This window comes from Notamacropus eugenii, chromosome 4, assembly GCF_028372415.1.
Source record: "Notamacropus eugenii isolate mMacEug1 chromosome 4, mMacEug1.pri_v2, whole genome shotgun sequence".
NCBI classification, from domain to species: domain Eukaryota; kingdom Metazoa; phylum Chordata; class Mammalia; order Diprotodontia; family Macropodidae; genus Notamacropus; species Notamacropus eugenii.
In genome coordinates, this window is record NC_092875.1 from 384,392,754 (window position 1) to 384,418,020 (window position 25,267).

The 25,267-nt window shown below is 36.5% G+C and overlaps 1 pseudogene; it reads left to right on the forward strand.

Moving 5' to 3' along the window:
• Positions 1 to 451: 451 nt before the first annotated feature.
• Positions 452 to 25,177, forward strand: LOC140502620 (uncharacterized; annotated as a pseudogene).
• Positions 25,178 to 25,267: the final 90 nt, after the last annotated feature.

Consider the following 25,267-nt stretch of genomic DNA (forward strand, 5'->3'; position numbering starts at 1 on the left):
ATTACTGTGATGGATTTGGCTTTCTGGTGTGTGAATATATGTTTTGTTTATGTCTTTCATGTGGAAAGTCTATGGTATTTCATAATTCAGAACTGCACCAGGATATTCATAGCCACTGTAGGCTCTGTGCATATTACATTAGCATTAAAAATTATGACGGGAATAGAATCACATAATATCAGACTTCTATTTGGAGACAGAAAGGCAGAGGGGAGAAAGGAAGAAATGGATGTCCCAGGGTGGGAGGATTTGCCTTATTTCTCCCTACCAAGCTAATGGGCTAAAGGCACTGGGCTTTATGAACACTTGGAATCAAGGCTACAGAAGGGAGAACAAAGAGACCTAGAAAGAAGTTTGCAGAGAATACCAATAAAACAAGGCAAAGAAATAGGTGTGTAGAAGAAGCTGGGTCTTGCTAACAAGCTAGCGAATTACATGTAAAAGTAGAGACATGATTCTGGAGGAGAAGGCTCAGATGGAAAGGGAGTTGGCCGGATTGCATGAAAGATTATTTATGCTGCAACATTCAAACTCTCCTTCAGAAGAGCAAGCTGGAGGATCTCAGGTTGTGGGAAAAGCTGTTGGTAGTTTATCTCACAAAAAGAAACCAAAAAGTAACAAGAGAAAGGATGTGTGGGCAGTTTCTCAGGCAGAAGCACAACAGGGGCATCAAGAGGGCTACACAGTGTTTGAGGAGATAATTGAGGATTTCACTCAGCAAGTCACAGATCCGTTCACCGAAAGGATGTAATAATCATTGGTTTCTTGAATTATGAGAGTCAGTGAAAAAGTAAATTTCCTGGAGAGAGAAGAGTAAATAGCCAATGGATCCAAAGTCACAATAGATTGAAAAGAAAACGTTTGTTTACTGCTGTTTTGAGGGCAGGGTAGATTTTGGAAGAATAGATGGTATTCCAACTAATGAACTATTTAACATATTGAGGAAATAGAATTGATATTGAACTGAGCAAAGAGGTAGGAATTTCCCCTACAGATCCTCCTGAAACTTTGCATCCAAATTTGTCACTCATTCAGGAAGAATGGCAGGTTGGCCAGGTCCCAGTTCAGATTAAATAAGGCATACCACTAGCCAGAAGGATGACCCCAAAACTGCAAATTTGAAAAGAGCAAACAACAGTGAAAGAGGCTATGATACTGAGTTCATGGACTCCAGAAGCATGGTTGACCTTGTATCTACCCTGCTTCTGGTTATTAGCTCCTTATTTATTTTTGGATGTTTTGCCTCTTCAACTTGTTTTTGTAAGATTTGGTTTTTCTTCAGGCGTAGCACCCTCCACCTGCAGATATCTGATTGCTTAAGCCAGATGTCACCCCTTGTCCGCAACTGTAATGTGTCACCCTTGAAACTGTGTCCACCAAGTTCCAGGATGCCTACTAAAGAACTGACCTCTCCAGTGGGACCTTTTGGAGCAGTGACAGCTCAATGTCTCATTTCAACAGAAAGTAGCTATAGAAGAAGAGACCTTCGTTCCTTACCCCAAGATTTTAGGCTGCATTTGCTCGAGGGTGGGGATGAGGGGTTGCTCGTGCTCAAACCCCACCTTGACATATTATTTTATGTGCGCATTTTGCATGATTGCTGTTATGCTGTTTTAAAGTCGTGTTGACACCAATTACCTAAGATATAGTTTTATATGCTTATTTTCTGTTATACATATTAAAGTTCTATTGCCCCATTGACCTATCTAATGGATAAGAAAGATCTTGGTACCAAATGTATAGACAATGTATTTTTGCTTATTGTTAATGTAATTTTGCTTCTTAATGGGAAGATCTATTAATAGTCTATTGAGACCTGCCTGGGTCACTTGGAAGTCTGAGTCACTCAGAGCCTCTGGTGGGAAGAGCTTGCTGAACAGGTGGAACAGGAAGGGTGGAAACAAATAGGCAGAGTTAGAGCAGAGCTGAGAGGAAATTGGACAGTCTAGTGAGAGCTAGGAAGGATGCAGGCAAGCAGACTGCTGACTAGTGTGAGTGAAAGAGTTTGTTTTTTATTTTGTTTTAGGGGGCCTGCTTGTGATTTGTTTAATGGAGCTAATTTGTGGGAAGCCTAGCTGGGGGAAGCCTTGGGGATGGTGTTGTTCTCTGCATTGTTATTGTGTGTAGATTTTTGTTACTGTGCTGATTTGACTTTCTGCTGTCTGAATAAATGCTTTGCTTCTCTCTTCCATGTGGAGAGTCTGTTGTATTTTGCAGTTCAGTATTGCCCTGGGATATTTCTGGCCGCTGTAGGTGTTGTGAATATTGCATTGGTGCTGCACATGGCAACCCGTCAAGTTTGGACCAATGGAATTGGACCAAAGAGAATGTAATGATCCTCATATTTAGCTAATACCATCTACAAACTTTAGCACAAGAACAGAGAGATCAATCAGTGACAAAAGGGCTCAGCCTAATATCATTCACTAGACTAAAGTTATGATGTTGCCAATATACCTAGTAGTCTAAATTGCAAATTGGAATAACAGCACATAAAAATAGGCGAAAATAAGGGAAGAGAAGAAAAAGAGGAAATGACTAGATATGAGGGCATGATTTTGAACTCCAAAAAGTTAGGAAGAGTGCTCAGATCAGAAAAAAATCAAGTCATCCTAGGACTTTAGGGAAATCAGAACTTCCCCAAGAATTCACCAAATGGAGAAAGGGGCTAAGATTTGCACATGAATATTGCAGGTTGAGAAGGAATACTATAGTGTCCAAGGCAAGGAGGCCCTATGTACTGAAAGAAGTTCCAGGAAGAACAGCAATAAAGAACGCATAATTTTGAAATCTACCAAGTCAGGGAAAAACCTGAGAAGGGAACGAAGTCTGATTAATTGGAGCCAGTAGACAACTTAGTGGATCAATAAGGTATTGTATTTGGCCTGCAATCAAGAAAACTTGAATTCCAATCCCATTTCAAACACCTACTACCTATGTGATCCTGACCAAGTCTCTTAAATTCCATTTACCTCAGTAACCTCAACTGTAAAATGAGAGTAATAGAAGTTTCTAGTATGAGAATCATATGAGATAATATCTGTAAAGTTCCCCGCACATAGTAGACATTATATAAATACATATTTCTCTTGAAAAATTAATGTAATCTGAAATTACATGTGCTTTTGATTTACTATTTGGGGCTGCTGATTAATGTTAAATTCATTAAAAGGACCTTCTCTTTTTCGTATGAACTGTAGTCTAACCAGATCGTTCTCATTCTGACTTATGATAAAAAATATAATCTTCCAAGGTCACTGATTAAAAAAAAAATGCTGAAATGTATTGGGTCAAAGAAAGAGGACTGCAACATTCAACTACAGAAAATCTATAAAGTGATTTTTAAATTGTTTTTTTTTTTATTAATTTACTAGTATGTTTCCTCCAGGAGGTGCAGACTTGGAAATTGAGGTAGAAAAGTCATGTGTGAAGATGGACTGCCTAAGAATTGTATAATTACTCAAGAAATGTGAGATCATTGAAAAACTGTGTTGCATTTCCTCATAATGGACTGAATGACTGTCAAACTGAGCTATCATAGGAGTGTAATAGTACCAACTCAGGATAGAGAGAAGGAGAAAAGAGTGTTTTCTCATATCTTTCAGACTGATGATTTTGGAAAGTCTGGGTGGTATGCAAGAATCATCTGTGTGGGGCTACTCTTTGATATTATTCAAGGATCTTTAGAACATGTTAAATATTTGTTGATTTCATTTACCAAAACTACACAACCATAACGTTTTATGTTCCTGGAGCATATTGTAGGCACCTAATTAAAGTTCTTTATATAGATAGACTTGATAGATATAGAGATATTGTAGATCATTTTACCCTCAACAATTATAAAATCTAAACTGAAATTCCACATTAAATGCATTATTTTTCATGCTTAAGTTGGGTGTTCGACAAATTTATGACTTTCTATTTTATCCTCCTGTGAAGGATAAAGAGGTTCAGTTTATTTACTTATTTTTTTTAGACTTTAATCATCTGGAATTAAATGTCTGAAAACGATTTCTTTGCTAGACATTTTCTATGCAAATTGTTTAAGAATAGAGCTTTGAGATTACATAATTTTATAAATTCCAAGATGCAAAATTTCATTTGAAGTAGTTTGACACTGGAATAACTCAAATAAGGGAAAGATAATATGTTGCCATTGTTCCTTTTCATTTTATGGTTTCTTATGAAAATTTATCACCCTCTGAGAAATATTTACGTAATTCTGTGTCATAATGGAGTTATATGGCAATTATTCCTATTAAAATATTCTTTATTGATCAATATTTGAAGTGTATACTCATAAGAAGTGGAGGTTATCAATTATTTCTTGTCTTAATCTCTAACTAGGTGATATATCTTAAAGTTGATTATTCAACATATTTCCATAATCAAAATATGAACAAGTGTTTTAGATACATGAATCTTGGATTGTAAATGCGTTTAAAAATATTGCATATATTCATATTTGACTAAATATTATTAACTTTTTGAGGCTGATGTTCTAATCAATTTCACCATTCAAAGACTATAATTTGAATCATGACTCATCCCTGCATCATATAAAAATATATTTATAGTAGCACTAGAAATTTTAGGGGAAAATGGAAATGAAATGAAATGGGTATACCTAAAGTGAGAAAATGTTGAACAATATGTGACTTTAAGATAAAAGTGTTAGTGACAGAGCCAAGATGGCAGAGTAGAAGCAGGAACCTGCTCTAGTTCTCCCCCAAAACTCCTCAAAAAAATCTGTGAAATTAACTCTAAACAAACTGTAGAGGAACAGAAACTACAAAATGACACAGTGAAACATATTTCTAGCAAGAGACAATCTGGGAAGGTTGATGGGAAGGGTCTATTGCACCAAGCTTAGAGTGGAGCACAAGTAGGAGGGGGACACACCTGCACTGACTGAGCAGAAGCAGACCTAAGAGGAATGAATAACTGACTGCTTCTGTGGATTCCTGACCTCAACCCACAAGAACTAAAGACAGTTTTAAAGATCAGTGGAAAAGGTCTCTCACCAGGCTGAGAGGGGTTCCTGATCAGATCCCAGTTCTAGTCTTGACCTGGCCCCTGTCCTCTCTAAGGTCCACCCCAGCCCCAGAGCAGCTACAGTCACTGTTGTAGCAGAAACTACTTCTAGAGCTCTCCACTAAAGAAAACTCAAAAGGTAAGTAATTGGTTGGGAAAATGAGCAATCAGGGGCAAAGGAAGCAACCAATAGATTCTTACTTTCTCAGGAGAGAGGTATGTTCTTATGTCACTGGTGATAAGGAACATCAAAACATATAGCCAGAAGAAGAGAACAAGGCCAAATCTCTTCTTGAATCCAAAGCCTCTGAGAAAAATATGAATTAGTCACAGACTCTGGAGGAGTTTAAAAGAGATATTGAGAATCAAACAAGAGAATTAAAGGAAAAATTGGGAAGAGAAATGAAAGTGATACAAGAAAATCTTGAAAAAAGAGTCAACATCTTGCTAAATTAGACCCTCCAAAAAATGCTGAACAAAATAACAGCTTGAAAATTTGACTAACCCAAATGGCAAAAGAGGTCCAAAAAGCCAATGCAAACAAGAAGACTTAAAAAACAGAGTGGGCCAAATGGACAAAGTGGTCCAAAAACTCACCAAAGAAAATAATTATTTAAAAATTAGAATGGAGCAATTGGAAGCTAATAACTTTTTGATAAATTAAAAAAAATTTTAAATAAAACCAAAAGAATGAAAAAAAATAAGACAATGTGAAATATCTCACTGGAAAAAAACTGACCTGAAAAATGGATGAGGAGAAATAATTTAAAAATTATTGAACTATTTGAAAAACATAATCAAATAGAAAGAGCCTAGATATAATCTTCCAAGAAATTGTCAAGGAAAACTCTCTTGATATTCTAGAACCAGAGGGTAAAATAGAAATTGAAAGAATCCACTGAGCACTTCCTGAAAGAGATCCCAAAAGGCAATCTTCTAGGAATAGTGTAGCCAAATCCCAGAGTTTCCAGGTCAAGGAGAAAATATCACAAGCAGACAGAAAGAAAAAATTCAAGTACTGTGGAAACACAAAGGATAGCACAGGACTTAGCAGCTTCTACACTAAGGAATCAGAGGGCTTTGAATATGATATTCCAGAGGTCAAAGGAGATAGGATTAAAACCAAGAATAACCTACCCAGAAAAACTGAGTATAATACTTCGGGGGGGGGGGGGGGGAAATTAACCTTCAGTTAAATAGAGGACTTCTAAGTATTCTTGTTGAAAAGACCAGAGTTGACTTTTAAATAAAAGAATTAAGAGAAGCATGAAAGGGCAAACAGGAAAGAGAAAATACATGGGACTTATTAAAATTGAAATGTTTACATTCTTACATAGAAAGATATTTGTAACTCATGAGACCTTTCTTGGCATTAGGATAGTTGGAAGGAGTGTCGTTAGGGTGTGTATGTGTTTGGGGTCGTGCATGTATGTACATGTATGTATATAAATATGAGTGCATATACATACATATATATTTATGTAGATGTGTGTATGTATGCATATTTGTGGGTAGATACACACATACATATGTATATATATATATATATATATAGTAATATAAATATGAACAGAGTGAGGCAGAGAGAGGGGGGAGGGAGAGAGCAAGAGCACAGGTTGAGCTGAATGTGAAGGGAAGATGTCTAAAAATATTTAGGGTACTAGGTATGTACTAGGAGAAAGAGAAAGGGAGAGGTAGAATGCAGTAAGTGTAGTAAATCATATCACATAAAAGTGGGAAAAAAAGTTTTTACAAAGGAGGGGAAGAAGGGTGGGGTGAGAGGAAATAAGTGAGCCTTCCTTTGATTGACTTTGGCTTCAGGAGGGAGTAACATATACACTCAATTCAATATGGAAGTTCATCGTGCCCTACAGGAAGTAAGAGGGGAAGGGGACAAGAGAGGGAGGATAATGGCAGATTGGGAGAAGGCATAAGTGGAAACAAATACTTTGGTAAAGAGAGGTCAAAGGAGAATGGAATAAATGGAGGGTGGGGCAGAATTGAGGGAAAGATAGTTATTCTTTCACAACATCACTATTATGAAGGTGTTTTGCATGACCACACATGTATAACCTTTATTGAATTTCTTGCCTTCTCAATGAGGGTGGGTGGGAAGGGAGGAAGGAAGAGAATGTAGTACTCAAAGCTTTAAAAATGAATGTTAGAGGCTGTTGTTACATACTACTAGGAAACAAGACATATAGGCAACGGTGTATAGAACTCTATCTCACCCAACAGAAAAATAGCAGAGAAAGGATTTTGGGGGACAGTGAAAGAAGGGAGGAGAAATTGGATGAAAAGGCAATCAGAATAGATGTTGTACTGGGGTGGGAGTAAGGGGGAGATGGGGAGGAAATTTGAAATTCAAAATTGTTTGGAAGTGAATGTTGAAAACCGAAAAATAAATTTATAAGGAATAAAGATAAGAATGTTAGCTGAATATAAAGAAATATCTTATGAACTAAAGAATATTAAGAATTAGGACAAACATAAAAAGCATGACCTGATGTAGGATGAAGTAACAAGAATCAGGAAAATAATATACAATGACTATAAAATATCAAAGACAGTGTAGTGAAACATGTAGCTCATTAAAACTCAGATTATTCACAACTAGAAACACAAAATAAATGATAAAACAGATTTTCATCCTTTCAACAGAAAAGTAGAAAACTGTGGAAACAGAATATTTTATGTGACATCATACTATGCGAGATGCTTTTATTTTTGCTTAACTATTTGTCTTTACTATATGTAGAGTTCAGTGTAGGAAATGGAATGGAGTATATATTAGGAAATTAAAGCAGTGGTAAAAAGCTTCATTTTACTCAATGAAATTAGTGTGTACATGTATGACCAAAGAGGTCACAGATGAACATTCCCTTCCCCATTATGTAATAAGGAACTGGTTACAGTTGTCATTGACTATATAAGGTCCTAGAATTAGAGTTAATCTGAAACACTTGCTTAAAGAGGGAAAAACTTCCTCATGAAAGTCTTTAATATAATCAGGTTAAATATCTTCATATTCTCAAAAAACATTGAATATGGAGCCAGAGAAATTGGATTCAGATTCTAACTCTGCTGTTTACTGCGAATGCTACTTTGGTTAAATCACTTAAACACCTGGGCTTAATTTTAATTAGTGGCATTCAACTAGATGATGTTTAAGGTTCCTTCCTGTTCCAAATCTTGATAGTACATGCTGAATTCTCTAACACATTAATCCCAATCAGTACGATATTAGCATATATATGAATTGTGAAGTGTAATACGGTCATTGTAGAAAAATTCTGTGCTTATGTGTACAAAAAGAAAACTTTATTTTTTCACTTTGTAAAAACTGAAAATTGCTAAAAATTGCAAATCTTTGAAGTGCTATAACGACTTCCTTTATCACTACGCTCTAGAGAGAACATTTGGGAAACAACTGATGTTTTAATAACTTCTGATTTTTTTTTCTAAAAATTCATTTTCAGAGAAATGCAACCTATTATTCTGAGAAATAAGTTGTTTTTTTTTTTTAACCAGTAGTTTTCAATGTAGGAACAAAAATATTCAGTATATTCAACCAAGTAGATGGAAGTTCATGAATCAAACTTTTCTAAATATTTGCTTACGGAATGAAAGATATGGGATGATATTTTTAGAAGACTGTAGCATTGAGTGAAGCTTCTCTCCCACAAACTCTAATATAACAAAACTCGACATTTTTATAGCCAGTAAAGGATAAATTATTTTTTCCTTCTTATTTATTTATTTGTGTGTTTGTGTATTTAATGTTTTACAATCACTAACAAAAGACTTAGATTTTTAGCCCCCCACCTCCCCCTCACCACTCCCCTCCCTCCCCAAGATGGCATACAATTCTATATAGGATCTACATATACTTTCTTATTGAATACATTTTCACTATAGTCCTGCTGTACAGACGAACTAAAATAAATGGAAGAAATCATATAACAAATCAAAATAAAATACACACGCACGCACACACACACACACACGCACACACATGATCTACTACATTCTGCGAATGAGTTCCATAGTTGTTTCTCTGAGCATGGAAGGCATTTTTCCTTAGAAAACCACTGGGAATTTTGTTTTTAAGTTCTTGCGTTATTACCTAGTTCCAAGTCTACCAGAAAAAAACTCTCAAACACTGTAGTCGTTGCTGTGCACAATGTTCTCCTGGTTCTGCTCCTTTTGCTCAGCATCAGATCATATATGTCCTTTAAGGCCTCTCTGAAGTATTTTTGTTCATCATTTCTTATGGCACAATAGTACTCCATTACATTCATATACCATAATTTATTCAGTCAATCTGTAATTGATGGGCATCTCCTTGAGTTCCAGTTTTTGGCAACTACAAAGAGTGCTGCTATAAATATTTTCATATATGTGGGACCCTTTCCCATTTTTTTATCTCTTGGGGATACAGGCCTAGTAGAGATGTTGTTGGGTCAAATGGTATGCACATTTTTGTAGCCCTTTGGGCATAGTTCCAAACCACTCTCCAGAATGGTTGGATGAGCTCACAGCTCCACCAACAATAAATTAGTGTTCCAACTGTCCCACATTATCTCCAACATTTATCATTCTCTTGTTCTGTCATGTTTGCCAATCTTATAGGTGTGATGTAGTACCTCAGAGTCGGTTTGATTTGAATCTCTCTAATCAAAAGTGATTTAGAGCATTTTTTCATATGATTAAAGACATCTTTAATTTCTTCCTCTGAAAATTGCCTGTTCATATCCTTTGAGCTTTTATCAATTGGGGAATGACTTGTATTGTTGTACATTTGACTGAGTTCTCTGTATATTCCAGTAATGAGGTCTTTATCCCCGAGATTAGCTGTAAAAATTCTTTCCCAATTTACCACATCCCTCCGAATTTGGGTTGCATTGGGTTTGGTTGTGAAAAGAACTTTTCACTTTAATGTAATCACAGTTTTCCATCTTGCATTTCATAATGCTTTCTATCTCTTCTTTGGTAAAAAATTCTTCCCTTCTTCATAAATCTGATAAATACATGATTCCCTGCTCCTCCAGTTTGTTCATGGTATCAATCTTTATACCTAGATCGTGTACCAATTTGGACTTCATTCTTGTGTATGGTGTCAGGCATGAGTCTATGTCTAGTTTCCACCACACTGTTATCCAGTTTTCCCAGCAGTTTTTGTCAAAAGAATAATTTAACACAAAGATAATTAAGGGGAAGGGTGAGAACATTTCCTTGTGTGCTAATATGATGGAAATAATTATAGGATCAAGATTTTAAGGAAGCAGATACTTCATATACCATCTAATCAAGTATCTTCCTTGCACAAGTCATATAGCTACCAATTACTGATTTAAAATATTGGGAGGATGAAGATAAGATGGAACAGGAAGGGTGTTTTTCTCTTTGCTTATGGCTAAAATTTTAGTTTTGTCTAATTGCAAATTCATTTAATGAACATTTATTAATTACAAAGTTCTGGGAACTGTGCTAATCAGTGAGGATACTAATAAGAAAACGAGGAGTATTCCTTCAATGGGGGAACACAACACATGGAAGGAAGCTGGAAAGGGGGTGGTCACCAAGGAGTGGTCAGCATGATGTGACTAGGAACATCTTTTCCCTGGAGTTGAAACCAAGCAGAGATACAAAGAGAAAGTGGAGTATGATTTAGTTCAATTTCTACCCTACATAAAGCAACACTTAGGATAGTGCTTAGTACACTACCTTTGTAAAAGCAAGCACCCAACATACACAGGAGGACTTGCTGTACACGTTCTTTCATCTGCTTTTCTAAAAGGAAAAGAAACTTTTGTAGGGTCAACAATCACATTAATCAAGTACATGAATCATTCACTTTGCTCAGGGGGAAAAAATCAGCACCTGAGCTTCATAGAAAATACAGAGAAATCAAAATCAATAGACATGTTTCCAACTGCCTGACATAAGCAATACATACATCATAGACCAACACACAGATCCAACTGTCTAACCATTACATAATACACAATTACCAGAGAAAAAAGCACCAACATCTGGGTTTTCAAGCCAGGGAGCTGCTTGCCAGTTTCCCAGAGTCTCATTGGGTACACAAAGCTTCTTCAGAATCTAAACCACAAAGTAAAATCTCACCTAAGAGTACCTATAAATTTTGAAGAACCAGAGGGCATCACAATGCTTGAGAACCAGTACATCATTAAAAAAAATGTTTGCGGGACTTCCTATAAATCTTCCTAGGACCACCAATGAGTGGGGAAAATCATACCTTTAAACAGCAAAATTATACTAACAATAAGCAAAAATGCATTATCAATACAATCTTCTAGCCCTTCAATCAGAGGGAAGAGCAGTTTGAGCTATTGTCATATTGTGATGGATAAATAAAATGATATGTGGATGATGTTTGACCAACAATTAACCATATTTGAATGATCCTTGTTTAACCATATATTGTACTGGAAATGACTGTAAATGGAACTGTAAATTGAAAAGTTCTCTTGCCAAAAATGCTACCTCTTAACTTAGAAATCTACTTAAAATATACTTTACAGGAATGCTATATTATGCTTTAATTTATTTACTCACATGGATAGCTATTTTAATTTATTTTATACAAATGGCTACTATTTTAATTATTTATTTTATATAAGTGGTTAATATTTTACTGCTTTGATGGAAAGAGTGAGGACTTTTTTGTTATTTATTTTTATAAAAGTCACCAGAAGCCAGAAACGTAAAATACATGCCAGGATACTGTTGAAAATTCTCTATATCTAGCCTGACTCAGAAACTACAATGCTGTTTTCTGGTCAACTGCAAAACATGTCAACATGTGTCCTATTACAGCATCCTCCTCTCCTCTATTTCCACCCTCCAACTCTACTTTTAATTTTTGTCTCTGAGAAAAGCAATGAAGTCAGCAATGTTATTCTTTTCTTAAAATTTATTTATTTATTCTTAGATTTCGACATTCATTTCCACAAAATTTTGAATTCCAATTTTTCTCCCCACCTCTCCCCTCCCCCACTCCATAACAACTTGCATTCCGATTACTCCCTTCCCTCAGTGTACCCTCCCTTATATCACACGCCATACTTCCCTTATCCCCATCTTCTCTATTTTCTTGTAGGGAAAGATAAATCTCTATATCCCATTACCAGTATATCTTATTTCCTAGTTATATGCAATAATACTTCTCAATATCCGCTTCTATACTTTGAATTCCAATTTTTTCCCTCCCCATCCCCACTGAGAAGGCAAGTAATTCAATATAGGTTATATGTGTGTCGTTTTGTAGAAGACTTCCATAATAGTCATGTTGTGTAAGACTAACTATATTGTCCTCCCTGTTCTCCCTCTTTTTTCCTATTCTCTCATTTGACTTTGTCCCTTCTCAAAAGTGTTACTTTTTCTTAATATCTAGGCTCGTGTTTTGATCATGGCTTTCAGGTAGTCCCATAATTTTTAAATTACCTCTCCTGGATCTATTTTCCAGGTCAGTTGTTTATCCAATAAGATGTTTCACATTATCTTCTAGGTTTTTTAAAACTTTTGATTTTATTTTTCTATCTTCTTGGTTTATCTCATAATCATTAGCTTCCCTGAATTCGATTCTCTCTTTTAAAGAACTATTTTCTTCAATGAATTTTTTAACATTTTTTTTTCCCATTTGGCTAATTCTGCTTTTTAAAGCCTCCTTCTCCTCATTGACTTTTTGGACCTCTTTTTTCAATTGAATTAATCTCTTTTTAAAGGTGATATTTTCTTCACCATTTTTTTTTTGGTTCTAGTGCTCGTCCTCTCCCCCAGTACCATGCTCAAAACTGAGATTCAGGTCAGCTGCTCAGTTACCCCAGATGCTTTGGGTGGGGACAGGGCCACCACCAAGGGCTGAGATTCAGATCATTAGCTCAGTTCCCCCAAAGATTTTAAGCTGAGCTTCCCAGGCAATGGACCCAGGCTGCTTCCATGGCCACCATAGCTGCCTGCTGCCGCTTCTGCTGTTGTTGCCTCTTCTGCCACTTGGGGCCAGTGCTAGGGGGACCCTGGTCTCCTTTGGTCCATCTGGGAAAGTCCTCCCACACTAACCTTTGGAGCCTTCTTTGTCACTTGTGGGTTGAGGGATCTGGGACCCTCCCTGCTGGAAATTCTGCCCCAGAGGTTCTGTTCAGGTCCTGTTCCTTCCCGTGCCATGCAGCCAGGGCTTGGCACTGCTTTACTTAATGTCCTGTGAGAGAGAACTTTCCTGTCTGTATTTCAGGTTACCTTTGGCTGAAAACCTCTTTCACCCTGTTATTTTGTGGCTTCTATTTGTCTAGAATTCAAGAGCCATTTTTACAGGTATTTTGTGGGCTGTAGGGGAAGGGCTAGAATATATCCATCTTTCTACTCTCCCATCTTGGTTCCGCCCCCCCCCCCCAGCATTGTTATTCTTGAAAAAGACATGTAAATCATTTTTAATATAGCATAACTGCCCATTTCTGTGATCACCTACATCGAAATATCTTTCCCTCAGCTACAGATTTATTACATGTGTTTTCTTTCCCATTAAATGCTAAGGACACTGAGGATTAGTTTGTCTTTCGTATTTATATGTACTTTAAAATATATGCACATATTTTTAGTTTTCAATATTCACTTTTGTAAGATTCTGAATTCCAAATTCCCCTCCCCTTTCTTCTCCTCTCACCAAGATGGTATACAATGTTATATAAGGTGTATATGTAAAATCATGATAAACATATTTTCATGTTAGCTGTGTTGTAAAAGAAGAATCAGAACAAAAGGGAAAAACCATGAGAAAAGTCTTTTTCTTCTGACCTTTCAAAACTCACAAGGGTATAGTGATATAACAAATCCTTTATGTAAAATAAGAAGAAATTCAAAGAGGTAAAAAAGAGACATGTTGACCATGAGGCTTCCTTTATCCAATAACTCTATCTGGAATGGGCCTCTTAATTTGGTTGGTTACTGGTGCTATTTTTTTTTTAATATACACAGCCAACTATCAGTGCACCTCTTCATCAAATGATTTGCTGACCACTGACCAGATTAGTTATAGAATGTGTGTGAATGTTTCAAATGAGGTAATAGAAAACATTTTTTTACACATGATTATGCCTGTTAAGGAACAAACTCCCCAAATTCTTCCACATAGAATTCCCTCTTATTTTTGAAGAAATCTGTTTGTTTTGCATTCTTTTCTTTTCCTTATTCAGTACTCTTTCTAGAATAATTTATGCCCCATTTTCAGAAATACTAATTTTTTAATAGTACAGCAGGATAGAGTAGGAAATTCTCTGTAACCTGAAGAGAGAGGGGGCTGGGTTCAGGGTATTCTTTACCTTTTCCGTCATTGCATCTTACTTTTGAGTATGTTTCACTTGTATAAATAAAGGAGAGCATTCTAGGGCAGGAAGCATCACAGCAAGCCCCATCTCAGCAAACCAGTAGGTGATCCAGAGTCCCAGTAAGGTGGGTTAAGCAAAAGTCAGCATCAGGATCCCCCATATGCCTCAGCATAGCCAAGGGAACTAATAGATTCCAGCTCTAAGAGCCACTACATGCTTTGGCATAACCGCAGGCAAACAGCTATGCCCCAGAGGCTGGACCTCAACTGATTCAGCACAGCTTAACTCAAACCTGGGAAGCTGCATTCTTCTGAGCACCTTTGGGCAGTCAGCCTTCCTAAAAAATTAGAATGGAGAAAATAAAAACTAATGACTTTAAGATTAATTGAGATACAATAAAACAAAACCAAAAGAAGGAAAAAAAAAAGAAGACAACGTGAAATATTTCACTGGAGGAAAAACTGACCTACAAAATAGATCCAGAAGAGATGATTTAAACTTATTGGATTACCTGAAAGCCATGATGAAAAAAATAGCCTAAATGTCATCTTTCAAGAAATAATCATGGAAAATTGCCCTCATATTCTAGTACCAGAAGGCGAAATAAAAATTGAAAGAATCCCTAATCATCTCCTGAAAGAAATCCCAAAGTGAAAACTATCAGGAATATTATAGGGAAATTCCAGAACTTCAAGATCTTGCTGAAAAATTGGAAGCTGTCAGAAAAAAAAAAAACAGCAATTCAAGCATCATGAATGCACCGTCAGGATAAAACAAAATTTAACAACTTCCACATTAATAGATCAGAGGGCTTGAAATATGATGTGGCAGAGGACAAAGGAGCTAGTGTTACAAGAAAGGATCAACTACCCAGTCAAACTGAGTATAATTATTCGGGGTGAAGAAAGTGGGAATGCAATAATACGCAGGAATTTCAAGCATTCTTGACGAAAAGACCAGGTTCAAATAGAAGACTTGACTTTCAAATACAAGACTCAAAAGAAACAAAAAAGGGAAATCATCAAGGACTTAATAAGGTTAAACTGATTACATTCCTACATGGAAGATGATATCTGCAACTCATACTTTCTCATGTTAAAACAATTTCTCATTAATCGGTTCATGAGAAGGAATACACACACACGCATATATATATATATATATATATATATATATATATGGAGAGAGAGAGAGAGAGAGAGAGAGAGAGAGAGAGAGAGAGAGAGAGAGAGAGAGAGAGAGAGAGAAAGGGTAGAGGTGTCAGTTGAAATTGAAAGGATGATACCTAAAAAAAATGAAATTATGGGGTGAGACCAGAATGCATTGTGAAAAAGGAAAGGGAGAGAAAAAATTGGGTAAATTATTTCACCTAAAAGATGCAAGAAAAAACTTTTATACTGGAAGGAAAGAAGGGGAAGGAGAGGGAGTGAGTGAATCTCAGTCTCATCAGAATTGACTCAAAGAGGGAATAATAAACATTTTCAGGTATAAAAGTCTATCTAACACTATAGGAATGTAGAAAGGGAAGAGAATAAGAGAAGGGGAAGGCGATAGAAGGGAGGGCAGATTGGAGGCAGGGGAAGTCTGAAGCAAAGAATTTTTGAGAATGGACAAGATGAAAGGAGACAGAATAAAATAAACGGGAGTAAATAGGCTGGAGGAAAATACATTAGGCAGTAGTAATCATAAAAAAAATTTGATTCCAGTTTCTTTCATAAAGGCATCTTTTCTCAACCTGAGAACTGAGTAAAATTTATTTAAAAAATAAGAATATTTCCCCAACTGATAATAAAAGATTGGATCACTTGTCAAATGAAGTAATCTAAACAATCTATCCATATGAAAATATATCCTAACTCCCTATTGATTGTAGAAATGCAAATTAAAACTACCTCATATCTAATAGATTGGCTAATAGGACAACAAAGGTAAATGACAAATGTTGGAGGTTTTTGGGAAAAGTGAGCTATTAATGCACTATAAGGGGAGTTGTGAACTAATCCAACAATTCTGTAGTGCATTCCGAAACTATGGCCAAAGGAACAATATACTATCTTTACCTTTTTACCTAGCAAGAACAATACTAGATCTATATTCTAAACGAGATTAAAAACAAAAGAAAATATTACCTATATGTAAAAAATATTTATAGCAGCTCTGTTTTAGGGGTGAAAAAAATTAGAAAGGAAAGTGATGCCCATCAGTTGGGAATGGTTCAGCCAATTGTGCTATGGATTAAAATGGAACATTATTGTAGCATAACAAATGATGAGCAGGATGCTCTCAGAAGAACCTGGAAAGAATTGCATAGGCTGAGGCAAAGTAAAATGTACTGTGGCAAAAATAAAAACAGAAATGTAAACTGATCAGCTGTGAATGACAGCTATTCTCAGCAATACAACTATCCAAAACAACTATAAAGAACTTATGACGAAAAATGGATTCTATCCCCAGACAAAGAATAGATGATGTCCGAATGCAGATTGAAGCTCACTTTTTTTACTTCATTTTTTCTTCAGGACTTTAGTGTTCTGTTGTTGTCATTGTCTATATTTTTTTCACAACATGACCATGATGGAAATACTTCGCATGATTACATATGTATATATATATATATATATATATATATATATATATATATATATATATATATATATATATATATATATATATATATATATATATATATATATTATATATATTACATATATAATATATATATATATATACACACACATATATACATGTATAGGTATTTGTATACATATACATACATATATACATATATGGTTGTCCTTCATCTTTGAAGAGGACCAAAATGACATCAGGATTTTAAAGTGAAATTTCACTGTCCTGCTGTGGTTGATTTGTCCAATATGAACTCGGAATTCTCTACCACAGGTCAGACACAGATAGTCCGTATGAATATTTGGGATGGTTATCCCAAATTTGGGCATCCTACATTTATTTTGTGCTGTCTCAATTCTGCTTTGCTCAAAGAGCACAGCACCTTTTCTTACGTGGGCTCGCCATGCAGAGTTGTCCTGTGCCAGTGTCTCCCATGTTGCACAGTCAAATCCAAAGTTCTTGAGAGACACCTTGAGATTGTCCTTGTATCATTTCTTCTGGCCACCATGCGATCACTTGTCCCATGTAAGTTCTTCACAAAATAATCTTTTTGGCAAGCATACATTTTGCATTCAAACAACGTGGCCAGCCCATCGGAGTTGCACTCTCTGGAACATAGTTTGAATATTTGACAGTTCAGCTAGAGCAAGGGCTTCAGTGTCCTGCCAGATGATCCTCAGAATCTTCCTAAGGCAGCTCAAATGGAAGCGATTCGGTTTCCTGGCATGGCGCTGGTAGACTGCCCATATTTCACAAGCATATAACAATGAGGTCAGCACAATGGCTCTGTAGACTTTCAACTTGGTAGTCAATTTAGTACCTCTCCTCTCCTAAACCTTTCTTTGGAGCCTCCCAAACTAGCCCATACTGAGCTAATTCTTTCAATGCATCTATCAACCTCATTGTCAATGTGTACATCCCTGGAAAGTACAATACCAAGGTAAGTGAAGTTGTCCACAGCATTCAAAACTTCTCCATTACGTATGGAGGGTGTAGTGGTGGCTGATGGAACATCTGTATTTTTTGGAGATAATTATTAGGCCAAAAGTAGCACAGGTACCAGAGAATTGATCCACACTTTGTTGCATCTTACCTTCAGAGTCTGCACTGAGTGCACAATCATCTGAAAACAGAAAATCATGCACCAACACTCCTTCCACTTTGGTTATGGCTTGTAACCTTTTCAGGCCTTTTTCAACTACCTTTTCTAGCTCCCTTCTTCACACCAGCAGGTTAGCAGTAGGATCCTTAAAAGATTGCTCAGACATCCAGGGGGCTGCTGGGTCCTACTGATGCTTTCAGTGAGAAACGACCCTATGACCTGGGCCGCCTATGTTCAGGGTCATGACTACAGCTCCCAGTGTATCCATGCCTGCTGTTTCATTACTTGTCTGTCACCACAGGACTTTGAGGCATAATAGTGAAATGGTATGGGTAATGTCTTTTGATTCATGCATAAACTGGATTTAAGTGAGACAAAGTTCCACGAAGTTGTCAGCCTCACTCTCTCCTCCAGAGAGTGCTGCCTCATAGTCCTGTGGCAGGACAGTCAAGATGGCTGGCGATGGCTCAGGATGCAGTGGATGACTTTGGCGAATTGGTGTCTAACCAAGCTCTAAGTGCTGCACATCGCCTGCTTCATATGCCTTCATGGACGTTGGAACTAATTGTTATCATCTGCCCATTCCACCAAATGAAGTCTTTACATGCTTAGGATGTAGGTTGTGTTCAGGGAGGACCAGCACCTTTGGTGTGATGGCTGCCGAGCACTTTTTGGGGCTCTTTCCGCCTTTGGTGTCCACCTGTTCTGCCTAACTCTCACCTGTGGCTCCATGAAGCTGCAGCATGCGTGGAGGCTACACCTCAGTATATGTGTGTATGTGTGTGTGTGTGTGTGTGTGTGTATAGATAGATATAGATAGATGATAGATAGATAGATAGATAGATAGATAGATAGATAGATGATAGATAGATAGATAGATAGAGATATAACCTATATCAAGCCCTATCTACCTGTCTATCTACCTCTTTATCTATCTATCTATCTATCTATCTATCTATCTATCTATCTATCTATCTATCTATCTATCTATCTATCTGTCTATCCATCTGTCTATCCGTCTGTCTGTCTGTCTGTCTGTCTGTCTATCTATCTACCTATCTCCTCTTGGGGAGAGGAAGGGAGAAAATTTTAAACTTAATGCTTTAAAAATGAGAGCAAATTTTTTTTACCATTAACTCGGAAAAGATAAAAATACTAAATAAAATTGGAAGTAGAATTTCTTTTTAATTGAAAAGAGTTAGAATTGGGAACGTGGAAAAAATGAAACTGTGAGACATCATGAATCAATGAAAAATTCTAAAGAATGTCAATTGGTTAAATATAAAATAACACATGGGAAAATGATCTTGAAAATATATTCATGAGAGACAATATAGTACCTGAAACTCAAAATCAAAAGGAATACTTGCACAGCCTTTTTCAAGAAATTAATAAGGAATACTTCCCTGATGTCCTGGAAATGGAAGGTAAAATAGGCACTGGAAGAATCTGCAAGTCACCTCAGGAAAGACACAGCAATATAAAAACTCCAAGGAACATTAAAGTCTAGTTTTAGAACTATATGTTTGCCAGGCCTAGAGGCCTGTGTGGGCTACCCGAGTCTTCTTACCTCACCTCCGAGGTCTTCGGTTGGCCAAAACCGGATGCTTATATGAGAGAAAGGATGTTCCAGAGTCGAGCAAGGGTTGAGCTTTATTTCAGGGTCTAGTTTACAAGTGCAGGGGAGTCTTCCTTAGGAGGAAGAGGGGGAGATTTCCTAAGGAGGCTAAGATCTTAAGGGATTGGAAGTAGAAGTACAAGCGGGGAGAGAGGGGGAGGGGAGAGAGAAGAGAAGAGAAGCTGAGCCTATTGTCCTCTTGGCTCCTCACGTGCTAAGAGAGCTTTCAGGCTTCCTCAATCCTACTTAACCTTCAGCCACACAGTTTGCATCTCAATACCGTGCTGTTAGATAACAATAGTGTGCCCAGATCCGGGACAACCTCGAGGGCAGGGAGACTCCACCCATCACGTATCTCCCAGGGAGAGGCGGAAATACCCGAGCTAGCCGAGCTAGCTCAGTCTGACCTTCTCGAATCCCCGCTGTTCATGGAGGGCCTCGTAAGACTCTAAGATTTAGAAGTCCCACATTTACCCGCCCGAGATCATCCACACTGATTTGAGCTTCCAATCCTCACATATGTTCAATAAAAAATTATAGGAGGCCAGAAAGTAACAATTCAAATATAGAGGAGTAACAACTAGAATTACAGAGGACTCAGCAGTAACTTTAAAGGAACAGAGGTCATAGAACAAGATATTATGGAAGGCAAAGGAGCTACCATTACAACCAAGAATCACTTACACAGCAAAATTGAGCATAATTCTTCAAGAGGGGAAATAATCATTCAACTGGAGGAATGCTAAGATCTCATAAAGAGATGACAAAAATTAAACCAAAAATGTGACCTCCAATATTAAGACTGAAGAGAAACATAAGGAGGTAAATGGGGAAAAGACAATATAAGGGATTCAAGGAAGCTAGACTATTTTTCATCTTTACATTAGAAGAAGATACTTGCAATTCTTGAAAATTATACCATTAATAGTACCCTTAGAAGGAATATACATAAACAGAGGGTGCAGTATGAGGTGAATTGCAGGGAATGACATTAAAAAGGGGGATAAGGAAGAAGACTGCATTGGATGCAGAGGAAAGGGAAATGCATAATGGGGTAAATGATTTTGTGTGATGAGGTACTATTGAGCTATTACAGTGGAGAGGAAAATCGGAGGGTATATGACGACTATCACTTGAACTTTATTGTCATCATTGTTGACTCAAAGAGAGAATACTACACACAACAGTGGGATATAGAAATCTCTATTACCCAACAGTGAAGTAAGAGGGGAGGAAATCAAGTAAGGAGAAGGTGAAGACTGAAAGAAGAGAGGGCAGATAAAGGGAGATAGTGTAGAGAAGCAAAAAAACTGGTAAAGAGGGAAAGAGTGAAAGGAGGGAGAGGACCAACAGGAGGAAGAATAGGATGGAGGGAAAGATACAGACAGCAATCAAATCTGTGAATGTGAAAGAGATGAAATCTCCCATAAAACAAAAGTGGATAGCAGAGTAGATCAAAAATAAGAATCCTACAATATGTTTTGTACAAGAAACATCCTACAGCAGAGAGACACACACAGGGTAAAAGTAAGGGGCTAGACCAGAATGCATTATGTTTCAGCTAAAGTAAAAACAAAAACAAAAACAAAAACAAAAAACAAAACAAAAGCAGGGGTAGCAGTTCTGATCTCAGAGTAAAGCAAACAATGCAATTAAGAGACACAGAGGGAAACTACATCTGGCTGAAAGATGCCAGAGATAATGAAATAGTATCAACACAGACATATATAGAACGAGTGGTATAATATCCACATTCTTACAGAAGAATTTGAGTAAGTTACAGGATGAACTAGCAAAACTTTATTAGTGGAACATCTCAACTATCCCCTCTCAGGATTCAATAAATCTAATAAAAAGACAATCAACAAAGAAATATTAGAAAAGTTATTTAAAAATTTTCTCTTTGGAAAAAACTGAATGGGAAAAGAAAGGACCATACCTTTTTCTTAGCAGCATGTGGCACCTACACGAAAACTGACCATGGAATAGGACAAAGAAACCTCGAAATAGAATGTAAAAAGGCAGAAATATTCAATGTATTCTTTTCAGGTCATAATACAATAAAATTACATTTAACAAAGGGCAGTGGAAATTCACATTAAAAATAATTGGAAATTAATAATCTAATACTAAAGAAGTGAGTCAAAGAAAAAATCATAGAAACAATCAATAATTTCTTACAGAGAACGAAAGCAATGAGAAAACAGACCAAAATTTGTTGTATGCATCCAAAGCAGTAGGGGAACATTTATTTATATAAATTTTTGCATTAACAAAATGGAAAAAGAACAGATCAATGAATTGGGTATGCAACTAAAAAAAAAAAAAACCTAGAAAGTGAGCATAGTAAAAATCTGCAATTTAGAACCCAATAGGAAATTCTGCAAATCAAAAGTGACATTAATAAAGTTGAAAACTGAAAAAAAAAGTGTTAATAAATAAATCTAGGAGCTCGTTTTATAGAAAAAAAGAGAGAAATGCTATTGCCTAATCTGATTTGAAAAGAAAGAACAAAACTGTAGTGGGTCAGTACTGATGGAGTCTGAAATGTGAGGTACTATCCAGGTTTTACTTGAGACTTGTACTCTTGATATGCAAGGATGGGAATATCCTGACCCTGCCTGTGCACCCCGAGACTGTCTCACCAGATCAACTAGATTAGGAAATATTAGAAGTAAACTAAAAATGTTCTCATGGGAATAACCTTGCTTGCCTGTACAAAATACATATAAACTCTCCCCCTCAGATTAATAAATGGATTGTTCACTTGCATCACACCTGCCCCCTGACTTTCCTTTATCACCAACAAAGAAGCACTCCATGGACACAGGCCGCCCACAACACAATACCACGTATCCAGTAACAAAAAAAGGGTGAAATTACCGCCAATGAAGAAAAAAATATAGGAAAAATTAAAAGTATTTTGTCAAATTATGTGCCAAAAAATATGAAAATCTGAGAGAAATGGCTGAATATATACAAAAAATATAAAATACCTAGATTAACAGATCAGGAAATAGAATGCCTAAGTAACACCATTATAGAAAAAAGTTGACACAGTCTTTAATGAACTCCCTAGGAAAATATCACTAAGGCAATATGAATTCTACCAAATATTTAAAGAACAATTAATTCCAATCCTATATAAACTGTTAGGAAAAAAGAAGCAAAGAAAGAGTGCTACCAAAGTCCTTTTATAACGCAAATATGGTGCTGACACCTAAACCAGGAAGAGCTAAAGCAGAGAAAGAGGATTATAGACCCATTTCTATAATAAATACCAATGTAAAAATTTAGTACAAAATACTATTCAGGTAGCTACTACAATATGTTACACAAGGATTATATATTACACCCCTTTGATATTTATAAAAGGAATGAAGACTTGAACCAACATTAGAGAAAACTATCAATAAAATCAACCACATCAATAACAAAACCAACAGAAACCATATGACTAGCTCAGTAGATGCTGAAGAAGCTTTTGATCAAAACAGAACCCAATCCCCTTAAAAACACTAGAGAACATAGGAATAAACGGAATATTCCTTAAAATGGTAAGTAGTATCTATCTAAAACCATTAGCAAGCATTATCTATAATCAGAATAAGGTAGAAGCCTTCCCATTAAGAACAGAAGTGAAGCAAGGATGCCCATTATCACCACACTATTCAATATAGTAGAAATGTTAGCTATAGCAATTAGAGAAGAAAAAAGATATGGAAAGAATTAGAATAGGTAATGAGGAAACAAAATTATCACTCTTTGCAGATGATATGGTGATGAAATTAGAGAACCCTAGAGCATGAACTAAAATAATTAACAACTTTAAAAAAAATTTGAGGATAAATAAACTTCTATAAATCATTAGCATTTCTTTATATGAAAAATAAACCCTAAATGCAAGAGATAGAATCAGAAATTAATTGTAAACAACATAAAATACTTAGAAGTCTACATGCCAAGAGAAGTGCACCAACTATATGAACACAATTACAAAACACTTTTGACACAAAGTAAGATCTAAACAGTAGTGAAAGCATCAATTTTTCATGGGGACAAACTAATATAATAAAAATGGCAATTCTGGCTAAACTAACTTGCTTATCCAGTGCCATATCAATCAAACTATCCAAAAATTATTTTGCAGAGGTAGAAAAACAACAATAAAAATCATCTGGAAGAACAAAAGGTCATATCAAGGGATCTACTGGAAAAGAATACAACGAAAATGGCCTAGCTGTACCAGATTTAAAACTACATTAAAAAGTGGCAATCGCCAAAACTATTTGTTTCTGACTAAGAAATAAGAGTGGTGTATCAGTAGATTAGGTTAGCTACACAGTAGTCAATGACCTTTCTAGTGTCTGATTGCTAGCTATCTAGTGTTAATTATATACTAATCTAATATTTGATTACAGACTTCAGCTTTTGGGATAAGAACTATTTGACAAAAACTTCTGGGAAAACTAGAAAACAATAGGACATAAGCTAGGTATAGACCAACATCTCACGCAGTAAACCAAGATAAGTTGAAAATAGGTTAATGATTTAGATATACAGAATGACACCTTAAGAAAATTAGAAGAGCAAGGAATAGATTGCTTCTGCCCTGAGGGAGGTTGAAGAATGGCAAGGAGACCTCAACTCTCAGCCCAGCTTGCCACTTTGGCCTGAGCGCAGGTTGCCCACATCCTCACCTCCCTGCCCCTCCTGACACATATGCTCCTGGCCCTGCTCACTCCTCCCTGCTCTGAGGCTCTCACCTCAGCACCTCGAAGCTGGCCCTGGCCTCCCTGACACAAGCTCACCGTGGAGGTGTGAGCCTCTGAGGTGGAAAAGTACCCTGCTCCTAGTCGTGGGACGAGGTGATATCTGCAGGTAGGCTCCTACCGTCCTGTTCATCCAGTCCTGATTTTGTCGCAGATTAGGATTAAACAATTGAAGATTTTTGTACTAAACAGTGCATGATAGATAATAGAGCAGTGCTGCTGGACATTCTGTCCACTGCAGGTCATGAAGAGTTTGGTGAGATAAAAGAACAATATATGAGGACTAAAGAGGGCTTTTTGCTGCGTTTTTTTTTCAGTCACTGATAAAGAAAGCTTTGAAGAAATCTATAAATTTCAAAAACAGATTCTCAGAGTAAAGGACTAATACGAGTTTCCAATGATTTTAGGTGGTAATAAAGCAGATCACGACCATCAAAGACAAGTTACACAAGAAGGACAAAAACTTGCAGGACAACTCAAGGTGACATCCATGGAGGCAACCCCAAACATTAGAATGAATGTAGACCAAGTTTTCCATGAACTTGTTCAGTTTGTCAGGAAATTTCTAGAACCAGAGTGTCTTCCATCTCCAGAACCAGCAAAGAAAGAGAAAGGCAAGAAAATTTGTAACTCAAAATCTTACAAAAATGAATGCAAATATCTTTCTTAACATATACCTGGGGGAAAATAAAGCACTATCCAACTTAAAAGAAAATCTTTCCCTTAAATTGTGAGCTTTAGAGTTAAAAACAGTCCAAAA